The following is a 14081-nucleotide window of genomic DNA, read 5'->3' as shown; positions in this document are numbered from 1 at the left end:
ATCCATTGGGATGTGAACAGAAAAATAATAAAGGGTGATGTTTCAAAAAGCTGTATTTTGAGGGGAAAGAAAAGAACACCCGCGTAATTTCACAGCAATTTGTTAAACATAAGACTGAAGGGATATCTAGCCAGCTTCCTGGAGCTGGTACTGTGAAAGTAGCTAGCTTTTTGAGCCTTAGGTTTAATATACTGCTCACAGAATTTATCACATCCAATTCTTTTATGACAGACAGTATAACTTCATGTTTGTGTGTGATTGAGAGCTATATCAAAATGTGTTCCTGAAGTGTTGCATTGTATTGAGCCATTTTTCTCTTTACACTTCAATAAATTTACTACTGTGTGTACAGTGTCCACAAAATATCTTTTACAAATAACAGTATTGGAGATTCACTACTGCCTGGAGGTTGTACTAGATTCTGTGCATATTCAGGATAAGACCTTTGCAGTCAAGCCAACAGGAAAAGAAATGGTAGCTTAATAGACATAGCATTAAAAGAAATAGTACAAACAGTACAGATAATTAAACAAAGCAGGAGAATCAAGAGAGGACATTATTTCAATGCAAAACTTGATCTGAGGTGAGAGAGTGCAAAGCTCTGGACAGCTCAAGGGGATACTAACTTCAGTATCCCTTAGGTTTTTGTTCTTAATTGGATTGGACCATGACCTCCACTGTTTTGCAAGGGTGGTAGCAGATGTCCAGCATGCTCATTTTAATCTGCTCATCCCAACTAAAACAGAATATTAGTGAGGAGGCAGTGCTGTGAGGAACTATGCTTAATGAAATAAAGTGAGCTAGAGTATCTGAGCTGAAGAATTTATTAGTGTGATTATACTGACACAAAGAGCTTCCAGCTCATATGGACCCTTTAGATGCATTGTTCCTATACTGAATATCTTACTGTATCAATAAATATGTAAAAAGACCAACAAAAACCCAAAGCAACAACAACAACAACAGAGAGGAAGGAAATACAATGCATGACGAAACTGAAATACAGAAAAGTGAGGTAGCATTGCAGCAGGGATGGGAGAAGCAGGTAATTAACTCTGCCTCTCTAGGGCTCTAACCTTGTTAGTTCAGTGATGAAGGTCTTTAGTGGTAAAGGTCAGGAAAACTGGGAAAACTACCTGTGGGTCCTCTAGACACTTTCTGTTTTGGCACAACAGGATTCTAGATATAATTAAATTACACTGAATCTGTATGACTAATTTCTGGTAAACAGAACAAGAGAAAACAAAGATATGGTGAAAGCAGTTATTTATACTTTCATGTCTTGACAATAAAATTGAATTGGTTTTAAAGGCCTTTTCCCTTTGTGAATAATTTAGATGCACAAGGAAGAAAAGGTCCCTCTCTCAGGATTAGGATTACTTGATAATACTAAAATATTTTTACCTTTCCAAATATTGATGGCATGTTATTGTGTTTTTAAAAAAACATCAGCTTTTGCCACCCACAGTCTCAAAAGCAGAGCCAAACCAGACAGATGGAAAGATCTCTTATATGATGCCATTGTAAAACCAAAGAACTAGTGGCATTTTGAGAACAGCCATGGCTCATATTTGGAATTCAGCTGAATAAGTAATCTTCTATACAGTCCTGTTGCAGCCCTCTTGCAGCCATATTTGGAATACAGTGCACTGGTATTTTCAACCATTCTTCATTAGGAAGAACACAGGAGAAAAATTATGATAAATAGTGACAAAGTTATCCAAAAGTTTCAGGGAAAAAAAAATAAAACACTTCGTACAAGATGGACATTTTTAGTAACATCACGTGTGGGAAACAATTCCATTTATTATAGCAGCTCAAAAACTGTGTTGACTGTTACAGGACCTGGTTTGGTTTGCAGTTCAATTCACCTTCAACAGTTACATTAATTTTTGCAAACAACAGCTGACCTAGCTTTTGCTAGCTCTACGTCTCTGCACATATATTTTGATGTGCATCTACCTGACACAGTGCCACCCAACAGAAAATGTGTTGCTGTTTTCTCACTGTCTGATGCTCTAATTCTCACTCTCTAGCCTTGCTGGTAGAGTTGAGAGTTTCAGCTGCATGTGTTAGGTGTCAAAGATTGCTGCACTGCAGCACTGGGCAGATTTGTACGCAGCACTGGTGGTAGCTTGGGACCGTGGTGCTTCTGCTGCAACAAATAAACTACAGAGGAAGATCTTGTGCTGCCCGTGTCACGCTTCAGGCAACCTCACTTTTGCTTGCATTCCAGCCTCTAGCTATTTGATCAGCATCGCTGTTCTTTGAAAACACTTTCATTATCTTTCAATATTGTCACTTGCAAATCAGTGCATGGTTTTAAACCGCACCTCTTATGTTGCTCTTGCTTGCACTGACTGATGTAGAAATACTTTATAAAAGGAAGTAATTTTTTCTCTCCTCTTATACTGGTTTATTTCCTATACCCAAGCTGTTTCTTGTCCAATTTCTTTCTGAGCTCCTAATTTATCCTGTTTTATGATCTCCCCTTCTTTCTCAATCTCCTGTTCATAGTAAATTTTTCTTGTAATATTCCTAAATGGGAGAACATAACTGCTGCATTGACAGCCTCTTAATACACATTACAGTTTGGATTATTAGGACATAGGCACTGTTACCTTCTTGGCAGAACTAATTAGCACTTTTAACAGCTGGCTTGATTTAGAAAACAACACTGCCTTATGGCTGAGTATCCTGGAAAATACTATTTTAAGAAGATTTGTCCCTTGTTATAATATTAACCTACATTAACAAAATATATTCAAATGCTGAAGAAATTCTCTGGAACAAGTTACTAACATGGCCAAAGGTCAGCACCTATATCAATGATAACTGTAAGATGGATTTTTATTTTAGTAAGAGCAAGCTGTTTAATTTTTAACAATCCTCCTTCTCCTCTGCCCTCCAGCAAACCTAGGAGTGCATACAGGAGGATATTCAAAGGAAAAACACATATTAAAAACTCTGAGCTTGTTTTCAAGCTACTGGGCATCTCTGGCCAATATGATCTCTTTTATTCACTTGAACGAATTAATTTCCTTTGCTTTGGACTTCAATTTTTCAGATTGCTTTCGGTCTGTAGGTATTGTTTATACAGAAAATAGTCTAATTATGAAGACCTTACAATATATTAGATAGTAACTAATGGTCTCTGACAAGACATAACCAGGGACTGTGTTCTTTAGAAGTTAACATCTACAAGAAATTAGATGCCCACCAACCTTGGAGTTTTCCTCTTGACTTGGGTGTGCTAAAAATGAAGGCAGGAACACATCTCAAGCTTGCTTTTATTCCACTTTCTGAATGGAAACATGCAAAATTGCACAAGGATGAGAAATAATAGTACCCACATTCAACACAGCTTTCAGCTGTTAAAGGTCTTAACGCTGTAGGACTCCAATTGAAGTGCTCGTGGGCAGACAAATCTAAAGCTTGCTCACAGTACTCCAGAAGGCAGATCTGCTAAATTTCAACCCTCTCCATTTTCAGATGCAGATGTGAAAACAGTGACTTACATCATAACTTACTAGGCAGTGTATTCTAACCTTGCATAAGTGAAAATATTCTTAATAAAAGTTTAATGCACCTCTAACCCATTTGTAAAGCACTGTGTATGGCTACATATAAACCTCTACACTTAAAACACAGCTTGATTTCTTCCATGATTTAGTTATTCCAGAGATTCAAAAGCATCAAAACTTTATACTTATGAAGGACACCAGACGTGGATCAGTCTACTTGATTTCCTGGCCAGGGTATTTTAAAAAGTATTATCCTTTTACTTTCATTTGAAAATCCAATTCAAATTAGCATTATTTTAGACAGCCAGGACAAGCAGTGATGAATTCTATGTTAGTGTACTACAGCATGCACATTATTAATGATCAAAACCATTGTCTATAACGTATTTAAAATCTCAGGTTGGTAGGTGCCTACGCATGAAATGGTAGATTTTTCCTCTGTCTTCTTTTAACGTATTCATACTCTCATTGTAGAACATGAAGCCCAGACGTTCTCTCTCTCATTCGCAGAAACTCCTCCAATACAGTTTGCTCCAGTGGAACTAAAGCTGTAGTTTATGTGCACGGCCATAGAGCGGCAGCCTAGTAACAAAAAAAAAGATGTACTTGATGTTCGAAGAAGTGGGTATTTCCTAATGGTTTAACATTGCAAAGGGGTTTCTAAACACCAGAGAGAAAAATGCAGGAGGCATGACTACTCCCTGGAGGGAAAAAAACCTAGCCTTGATAAAAGCTCAATACTAAGGGGAGGGAGGGGAAAGAGGTTCATAATTAGATGGCAAAGGGGGTCAGATTACGTGCCCGTGTCAGCAAAACCGATCAAAGAGTATGGAACGAAGTACTTGATTTATGTCTTAAGAAATCAAATGCTTTTTTCTTCCCTTTGATACAGGCAGTTAAGTACTTCCCTCATCTGTGGAAGCTAGTGGACAGGATAACATTAATACAAGCCAATTTTTAGTTAAGCAGTTTCACAGACTTTTCATTGATAAAAATACAGCTCAAAAAGCCTCTGAATGTTCAACCAGCATTGCAAATCTAAAATGTCAAAGAACAGTATTTCATTGTTTTGTTGTTTGCCATATATTTTATATGTGAAATAAGAACAATTAGATCTCTCTGCACTGAGCTTTATTTTTGTGTGGAATTAAGTGGGTTTCAAAATTTTGAGCACTCTTGAAACAGTGTGTAAAAAATCACTGAGCCTGAGCTTTCTTTGCATTTATGTAAATGAAAATTAGGATTAACTCCATTAATGCTGGTGGAGTTTTAACAGCACGAAATTACTGTAAGAATAGCATTAGCCACAGCAACTTTTAAAGAAGTTAGTTCCCAATGCTACTAAATTATATAGCTCATTATCCTTAAAACCAGAATTATTCCATTAGAACCCTTTATAATTTTACTTCAAATGGCTGCAATTATCAAATTTGTTTATTACACAATAAATATCATCATGCTGCAATTCCCAATTTTTCTGTCTGTGATGTCCATATATTACTTATGTCATTTGGACACCAGATGTAATACAAAATTGAGAGAAGTGGAGAGAGAAATGCCAAACAATTAGCAACCAAATATGGGCTGCACTATACTTTAAAGTGAACAACTTTCACTGCAGCAAGACTGGAAATTACCTATCAGACTAAGATATAATTTGAAAACTGAAGAGTACCTTCACACAAAGTTGAAGAAGCCTTTGCTGGCACACTCGTTTTCCTTCAAATTACCACATATCCCTTTTACCCACACATATCCATCTGACTTACTTGGCTGACATTCAGTGCTTAAATTTCAGAGAACTGCTAAATACAATACTTCCCAGAACTAACAGCTCCTTGCAATACATTAGTGTTTCTAAAGGATAAAAAAAGAAGTGGGAACCTCCAACTTTCTCAGCATTCTCCTGGATATCAAAACAAAGTCAACAGCTTCTTTCCTTCAACTTCCACATCACTACCAATTAGCTTGTTGATAATTGCATGTTTTTAATGTGAAAAGAGATGAGAGTCAAGTACTCTATAATGGCTCACATAAATGGGGCTGCCCAGCCTGATATCCCATCTTCTGCAATAGCAAATAGTACATATTTACAGTAAAAGGATGAAAATAGCTTGACTAACCTCTGTCTCCAGGAGTATGCTTTTCAGAAAAGAAAATCTTTTTTCGGAGCCAAAGAAGTGCCAGGAGTACTTCTTCAATATCAATAAGGGGACTTGTCCTCCATTTTATTTACTCCTCTTTGATCCTGAGACTTCTTCCTAGGCTTCAACTGCTATCCCTCACACTACCACTACCTCCTGCTTACTCGCTTGCTTTAAAGCTGCAACCATTGACAGCGCTCTAGTGCCTTTGAGAATAATGATGGCACAGTCTCTCCTGACTAAAATTGAAGGAATAAGCACTGAAAGGCCCTGACAGCTGCCTTTCCTAGGACGCCGGACACTGCAACTGGTTGAGTTGCTGGGCCCAGGAAGCCATCTAGGATCAATAGTACAAAATCCAACTAGCAGTCCCTTACTAGCAGGGCCTTCAGGCAGGGATGAATATCAGGGTCAATACTGTTTAACATCTTTAATAAAGACCCAGATGATGGGATGGGTTGCATGCACAGCATGTATTTGAGTGATACCAAACTGGAAGACATGGCTGTTACACTGGAGAGCAGAGCTGCTATTCAGAAGGACCTCTGGATAAATGGGCTGACAAAAAGGGCAAATGCAAAGTCTTGTGTCAGGGTGGAATAACTTCACACAATAGGACAGGCTAGAAGCCAGCTGGGTAAAAAGCAGCTCTTCATAAAAGGACCTGGAGATGCTGTTGGACATTGAGTTGAATGTAAGCCAGCAGCACACTCTGGTCTTTTATTGACAAGGCAGAGTGATAGGGCAAGAGGCAGTGGACACAAGAAACAGGAAATTCCACTAGGTATCAGAAATGACTTCCCATGTGGGCAGTCCAATACTGGGACAAGGGCCCAGAGAGGTTGTGGAATCTCCACCCTTGGAAACATTTGAAGCTGGGCTAGAAAAAGGCTTGAGCAACCCGATTTATTTGGTCCTGCTCTGAGCAGGGGTGTGGCCAAGGTGGGCTCCAGAGATCTCTTCAACCTGAATGATTGTGTGTTTCTATTGTCTCAGAGTGCTACAATTGAACCAGAAGGTGAGGAATGAGGTGGGGAACACAAGAAGGATGTGGACCTGTTGGAGTGAGTCCAGAGGAGGGCCATGAAGATGATCAGAGGGTTGGAGCAGCTCTCCTATGAAGACAGGCTGAGAGCTGGGGTTCTTTGTGCTGGAGAAGGCTCTGGGTAGACCTTATAGCAGCCTTCCAGTACCTAAAGAAGTCCTACAAGAGAGCTGGAGAGGGACTTTTTGTAAGAGCATGTAGTGATAGGACAAGAAGGAATGGCTTTAAACTGAAAGAAGGTGGATTTGGATTATATATTAGGAAAACATTCTTTACTGTGAGGGTGGTGAGGCACTGGAACAGGCTGCCCAGAGAAGTTGTGGCTGCCCCATCTTTGGAAGTGTTCAAGACCAAGTGTTATGGGGCTTTGAGCAACCTGGCCTGGTGGAAGGTGTCCCTGCTCATGGCAGGAGGGTTGAAAATGGATAATCTTTAGGGTTCCTTCCAACACAAACCATTCTATGATTCTGTGATTCCTAGAAGAGATGAAGAGAGCAACTTCTGTCAAAGGAAGCCCGTTTATGAACTCCAGCTTGAAACAGATGAACTACCAAAAATTATTTCCTGAAGTGCTTAGGACATACTACAGAACTAGTTCCAAAGAAATCCTGCTTTGCCATTTGAAACTACTATGCACTATACAGCTATAGCACTTCAACAGCACAATCACCATCATCATAAGTCCATAAACTTCAATTCTGCTTTCCTTCAAGTTTTAATATTTATTATTAGCATGTACTCTTGGCTACGGTTGCAAACACAATAAACAACTTCCATTTGACTTTCTAGATTCCAATAAAGGAAATTAAACATTCTGGTTCATTCTGCCACTTTTTCCCCTACAACTATATACAACTTTCCCAAATTATTTTCATGGAATTGGCGAGTTATAAGTGTCCAGCTTACAACTTTGCATCTTTAAAAAAATTCATTAAATTAATGAATAAATTAAAATATAATTGTATATTGTATAATATATATATGAAATATAATATATATCATAAATAAAAATGAATACATTAATTTAAAAATTAACTTATCAGGTAGGAATACTGGCATAGGGATACTTGCACAGGAATACCTACTTTGTGACTGCTCTCCCAGGTTTATTGAGATATTCATGAAGTTGCAATACTAAGGCATTATTAGATCCCCTTGTCCTACTTTCTGTGCATCACAAGTATCCAGTGTGTTTACTGCTTAGTTTATCCAAACAAGGCAGGGAGGTGCCTTGACTACAGCAAGTATGGCTATATGTGTGTGTTATCTGGTCCCACTCACAGCCACGTGCACACAAAGAATTATGTATATAGTCATAAATACATATTTACACACTTTTATACTATTCACACACACATACAGAGTAAGGTATCCTGCATCTGAGAATAATGAACTAAAAGAAAAAACCTACAGGCTTAGGTTCTCAACTACACCACAGATTTTCTTTTTAATAAGATACAGACTGATACCATATTAGATCCTTGAATATAATTGGATTTATACTCATATGAATAATGCAGAATAGATGCTAGAGGACTTCAAACTTTAATACTAGTTAGCGTCATCATTTGGCAAGTGAAATATTTCCCACAGGTCACACAATTCTACATATTTATTCTTAGTGATTCCACTAATCTCTGGTTTGAAAGCCAAGCTCCTCTGGTAGAACTTCTCCTCCTGTCTGATGCAGATAACTCCAGCAATAAACCACTAGTGACTGGAACTGTTTATTTAATTTATTTATTTTACTAATACACAGCTGCCAGGGCCAACAAATAAAAAACATTGAATTCCATCAGTATTGCAATTTCTAGTGAATGCATCTTAAAGGACAGAGACCCTAGAATTGATATTTTTTTAAAACAAGGGTGTCAAGCTTTAACTTGAACAAATAATTATTATGATAAAGAATCTCAAGACATTAGTAACTGGTAGCTTACATTCTGTAAATATATGAGTTCTTGGGTGTGCAAACTATAACTGATTTCTCAGAGACAAGTGTATACAACTCATGCTGTACATTTAGGCCATATTTCTCGAACTGTAACAGTTCATGTTCAAAATTAATAACATTTTAATATATCATCCAATTTTCCTGGGATAGCAACTATGTCTTGTTTTATTTTCCTTCATATAGGTAGATGACAACCATATGCGAGTTTCCTCTAATTGCAAGCAGAATACTACAGAGTCTCGTTTTGGGGAGAGAAATGTAAGGAAAAATAGGAAAAGCAAAACAACAGAAATGCCCTAAAAAAGGCAGCTGAAAATTTCCCTAAATGATAATCCTGACTATTTCTAGTTCTCTATTTTGCCTTCAGCAAGACAGTTAATGGTCAGACTTCCAATAGTGGTGGCAATGCCTAACTATCAGATGCTGGAGTGAAATTCATACCTGAGTTCCATGTCCTTCATGGAGTGCCTGGGGAGAACTAAGCCCCTTACAGAGACCATCCAAGAAGTCCTTACTGAGCAGGGAGCTGCTCTGGGCTAGCTGAAGGGCTATGTAATACGCAAGAGTGTAACCACAGTCCTGTCCTCCCTGGAGATTGAGGGTACGAATTAGGACTGCAAATGAAGATTTTTTATTTACTCAGAGTCTAGAAACTACTCTTAGAAAGAACTGAAGGGAGCTTTCTTCAGAACATATCTCCTGAGGAGCTGCTGTTGGTCCTAGATACAGTACATTAATAGATCATTTGCCTGCAAAATAAAAGTGCAGGACTTAACTCATCCAAAGAAATTCAAACTCACTTTCCTTCCTTGCATCAATGTTTCTTACCCATCAATTTATACAAAGTGGGAAACTAGGGAGTCTTTTCAAGCTGAAGTACTTTGCTGCAAAGCCCAAGCCTGGAAAGAGCAAGGATGAGGAGCATGATTGTACCAGTTGGCAGCTAGGAACTAGCTCTCAAAGGGTGAGAGACTCGGAGCCTGCTCTTTGATCTTAATGCTGTCTGTGAATTTTATCCAATGATTTTAAAATGCAAAGGGAAACGAGCACTTTTCACCTGCCAGATGCTTTTGAAAAAATCCCAAAAGGATTTTATTTCAAATAACTTAGGCACCTATCAATGCTGATATTTGACCTCAAATCTCCAACAGACATTGACCTGTAATTCAGCAAATTGCTGGGGATTTCAGTAAAGCTTCCTATTGAATACCTTGCAGAACAAGAACGGACCTTAAAATATGGGATTTATTGTCTGTGATTTGGCTGGAATTCATATCATACTGGAGGTTTTGTCTCTCTCTCCAGGTGTCTACTCTGAGAACTCAGAGATAGGTGCCCAGCTTTTCTCTTGCCCTAAGTATTTATTTGATACAAATAAAATAATTACTGGCAAAAAGTTAAAAGCAAATTTTCAAAATATTAAGTAAAAACTATCAATTAAGTACTTTATACTTAAGACTCAACAGTCACTCATAAACTCTGAAGAGAAATTAAGCTACAATGCAAAACATTAACTCAGTTTCAGGAAATAACCCCCTTTTTCTCTGTACATCCTATGCAAGAAATGCAAAGCGAATCTTTCCTCCTTGGCAAATCTCATTTCTGTCTCTTGTTTTCTCTGTAGAAAGTAACAACTACTGACTATACCGAGTATCTGACAATGGTGAAGAATCACTTTATTCTAGACCTAAGCAAGGAACGAAAAAGCACATGCAGAGGAACAAAACACTACTAAGGATTATTCTCTGCTTTACTATAGATTTTTTGCCTAGCAGCTGAATGGTTCATCTCCTGTCACAGTATCTTCATAGCATAGGCCTATTCAAAGAGGAAATCAGCATTCATATACTCACGCAACAATGCTACTTAATAATATTTCATTGTCTTTTAAGTAATATGAGAGAGACATGCCCACTTATACAATCTTTCATTGCCTGTCTTGTCTCTCCATCTTCCCAGGCATGCAGCTGGACAGTAGTTCCATTCAGAGTACAGTGGACTTGTACAGTATGATATTTTATTTTTCCTTCCTTCAGTAACAGTTTCCAGCAGGTGCAAATTCATATTGTTTCAGGAAAAAAACCCCAAACAAACCAAATTCCAAAACTCCAATCTGTCTGATTTCACATCTGGTAGACAGGTTTTGTGTAACTCAGACTGCAGGAATTTCCCATATCACAGGTAACCTATTTCCCATTGTCAGTAGCTCAGTGATTAGAGTCTACCAAAGAGGTGGTCTATCAGGAGGTTTTATGAAAGTAGAAGGTTTTATGAAAGCAGACAGAAGTGTGACTTTGGGTGGGCAATACAGTGGTGAAAACTAAGAGAGGTGTTATGGAAACAGAGAACACTGTGTGGGTACTAATAAGCAAATGCTTCTCTAGGGAATTTACGTAGATTGCATTATAATTAGCTGGGGAGAGGCCTTGTATCCGAGCCAGTGTGCAACAGTGCTACTGCGTCTACTGAAACTTTCCCTACTGGTGAACTGTCAACATTCTTCTTTTTACAAATCTGACATAATTAAATTACTAAATCCAGATTTTCAGAGATGATTTTGAGTCGGGTGGGGATAGAAAATATGGATGTTTTTCCACTACTGCCTATGATGTGACATGTGTGCAGGTTATAGGTAATGGAAGAGTATCTTTGGTTCTGTTCGCTCAAACACCATGTTTGCTATAATTGTAGTTTTCATAACCAGAAAAACAGAGTAATGCTGATAACCTGATTTTCATTAAGAAATGTTTTTTGTAGTTCTTGGCTAAAGCTCCCACTGGACCTTGGAGTACAACTTGTAATTACAAAAGGAGGACTGAGCCTTTAAAAAGTCTACTGCTACTCATCTTCCATGGATATATTTGGGCTAAATATTCTCCATCTGTATTCTTAAGGTAAGTGATTTGCGAAGGCCAGACATAAATCTTCTCTGGCAGAGATGGTTTAGTAAATCTGAAAGAAATCTATGAGAGACTTAAAAATTTTCTATCCTGTAAGACTAGCAGCCTGTGGAGAAGGAAGGAGGTTTTGGTCTTGTTTCTGTCAGAAGGAAGGATTTTGGTTTTCTTTTTTTTTCTTTCAAGTTGTCAGTTGCCTTCCTCCTCCCCAAAGCTGCAACTTGAAGGATTTACAGCACAAGTCCAGGGTTCACCTCTGTGTCTTTAAAGCACAAAGAGAAAAAGAGAGTACCTTTAGAGGACAAAGGCAAGTTCTCAAATAAGCAGTGGCTGTGTACAGCATGTGCCTTAGCTACATACTCTTAAGCAAAAAACCCTCAGAAACAACAGGAGAGAGCACAATTGTTTCTAGATGCCTATCTGTTAAAAGCCATTTTTGAATCATACTTTCAGCTTCACATATTCTTAATGCTGCCCCAGTTCATTGCTGCCCTCATGCTGCTCCCTCTCTTGTGCCAGAGTAAGGATTTATGTCGTGGCAGGTGAACCAGATAAAAAACCTGATCCATGTTAAAGTTAACCACAAAAAAAGGGGGGTTAATTTTAATCTGGACCGTGGAACTGATCTCATTTATTAAACAGCTGCATAGATCAGGGATGATGGAAATGTAGGGAGGGACAGAATGGGTGGAAGAAGGCGAGATTACTTCTTTTGATAGCAGTGCTGACCTGTGACATTTTACAGCACATGAGAAATTACAGACTACGAGTGGACTGACTTTTGGAGCACAGTGAATTAACTTATTCTCAAAATTAGTGTCAGGCCCTTACAATGTATCATAGATAACCAAATCAGATTTTAAAGAGAAAAAATAATTTTATTAAAGGGGCAGTGAACTTATTTTGGTTTGTCTCATAAATCAATAATTTATAATAGCCATAGGTAAGTCTTTTCAACTAAATCCTGTTATATAACTTTTTAAACAAACTTTCTTTTATTTAAAGAGTTGTTTTGAAACAGGTAAATCAATACATACCAGTTAAGATAGCCTACAGAATCTTTTAAGTTGTTTTCTGCTTACCAGAGCACAGCCACTTAAAGGTAATGTATTAATTTCCAATCTGTACACATATTTTTATTAGTTACCAGTCTAGTCAAGTGTCTGGATTCTATCCATATAAATATAACATTTATCTTTCATATACTAATGATCTTAGAATGGTACTACATTGTAAATTGTGCGTTGAAGCAAAATATCTGCAAAATCATATCTCAAAAAAGCTTGGGGACATCTTTGAACATTAAGAGATTAATGTGGTTTATACCATTCAGATGAAATATGGCTTAGGTAGAAGTAACCAAAGATTTTTAATGTGCATTTAAAGTACAGGGCTTTCCCTTCTTAGTATGAAATTTTTAAGGTATGTATAGAGAAAATTCTGCAGTAGCTTTCTGGAGATTTAAAGCAAACTTTCTTTTTTCCTATTGCTCATAGAAGATAAGGAAGAATGGCTGTGGCAAAGCATATAACATGACTTGGAAAGTTCCCATATTCTTCTTCGCTCTTAACAGAAGATGTTTATCTTCTAACACCTTTCCTGGAAATCAGATTTCTTGCTAAGAAGCAAATGTAGTATAGATTTGTTTTACTGAGGTGATATCTAGATCACATCTAAGAAAGATCTGTGTTAAATGGGGCAGTTCAGGGGTCATGTAATTTACAGTGAGTATTCCGGTTTGTTGACAGTGACTTGGGTTTTTGTAAATGAAAACGGATTTTCTCTTTGTAGTACAACTGTGACTAGTAATTGGAGATTGTAATTTAATTCTTTGCATAAAGCACACTTCTTTATAGACAAATACACTTTTAAAACATGTAACATGAGAAAATGGTATAAAAAATTACAATACAAGATCTCTTCTAAAAGCTGGCTGGTTTACACTTGGCCATTTTTATCTGCAACAGCAAATATCTTTCTGACGCTGCAGGCATGCCCCTGGGTCACAGAAAGCAGAAACTTTCTGGAATTTCTTTAGAAAGCCTGACCTTTCTGTGGAGTAAAACTGCTGACCGAAAGTGTGAGCATACATGTTGTTATGTTCTCTAACTACTGTACATACAAAGTTAGTTGTAATTATTAAACTTCACTAGAGGTACTGCACAATTGTACTGATGACACAACATTCAAGACTGACAGGTGCTGTTCATTAAACTTTGTGTTACGTTTACTACTTGCAACTGTCCTCTCAGTCAACTGTGTTTGGGTTCGAGTGTTATTCCTCTTACTCTTACACCTGGGCAAAGTATTTCTTAGTAGCAAAGAATGCCTGTAGAACAAAGAGGGTGAGTAGGAGGATTAGTGTGAGCTTGTGATAAGCCATCTTTACACTTCCTTCTCTTCTGTGTGATAGAACAGCTTATCAAATGATTAAGAGATAGGGATGTAAAAGGACAGCTATCTTGAATTCAACCTAATTATCACAGTAAAAATAATTATGGAGTGTTTTTAAAATGC

The sequence above is a fragment of the Manacus vitellinus genome, unplaced genomic scaffold (genome assembly GCF_001715985.3).
Source record: "Manacus vitellinus isolate BGI_N305 unplaced genomic scaffold, ASM171598v3 scaffold_0_pilon, whole genome shotgun sequence".
In the NCBI taxonomy this organism is placed as follows: domain Eukaryota; kingdom Metazoa; phylum Chordata; class Aves; order Passeriformes; family Pipridae; genus Manacus; species Manacus vitellinus.
The sequence above is the reverse complement of the archived record's forward strand: the minus strand, read 5'-3'. Positions refer to the sequence as shown.